We start from the raw sequence: 529 nt of genomic DNA, 5'->3' as shown, positions 1-529 counted from the left end.
TGTGTTGGTCGCTGAGGGAATACATCAACTTTCACCGTGGACAAAGCGGAGTCCAGCCCGCCTCAGCTCACTCTATCCCGGCCTCAGTGCACGCTAAGCCGGGGCTTCCCCTCACGCTAGGCCGCTGTGTTTTTCGTTGCCACTGATGATTCAAACGCGAGTTTTGGGCAGTAGAGTAGCACTTGTTGTTTGTCATTTCTCCGATCACTAATGCAGACAGAGTTTTAGCCATTGTTTTAGAGTTTTAGCCATTACAAGCCATTACATTACAATAATGTTTAGCCAGAGTTTTAGCCATTTACGCAGCGCGATGCAACGCAACGCGTAAAAAGACAGTATAAGTTGACCCCTTTAAGGTTTTATATCAGGTCTTTTGAGTCACAGTCTTTATATTTACACTACCGTTCAAACGTTTGGTGTTGGTGAGATTTCTCTTCAAGGCTGCATTCATTTGATCAAAAATATGGTAAAACCCTCTACATTGCGAGTAAATCACTCGCATATGCGACTAAATCTTCACTCTGGGCGA

The 529-nt window shown here is 44.6% G+C and overlaps 1 protein-coding gene across 3 annotated transcripts in view; it reads left to right on the top strand.

The window, feature by feature from the left end:
* The window catches only part of scaf4b (SR-related CTD-associated factor 4b), a 40756-nt gene that overhangs the window by 4639 nt on the left and 35588 nt on the right, over positions 1-529 (top strand). The window lies entirely within an intron of this gene.

Source organism: Sinocyclocheilus rhinocerous, unplaced genomic scaffold (genome assembly GCF_001515625.1).
Source record: "Sinocyclocheilus rhinocerous isolate Xijiao unplaced genomic scaffold, SAMN03320098_v1.1 scaffold2589, whole genome shotgun sequence".
NCBI classification, from domain to species: domain Eukaryota; kingdom Metazoa; phylum Chordata; class Actinopteri; order Cypriniformes; family Cyprinidae; genus Sinocyclocheilus; species Sinocyclocheilus rhinocerous.
Note: the sequence above shows the minus strand (reverse complement) of the source record. Positions and strands in the feature narration are given on the sequence as shown.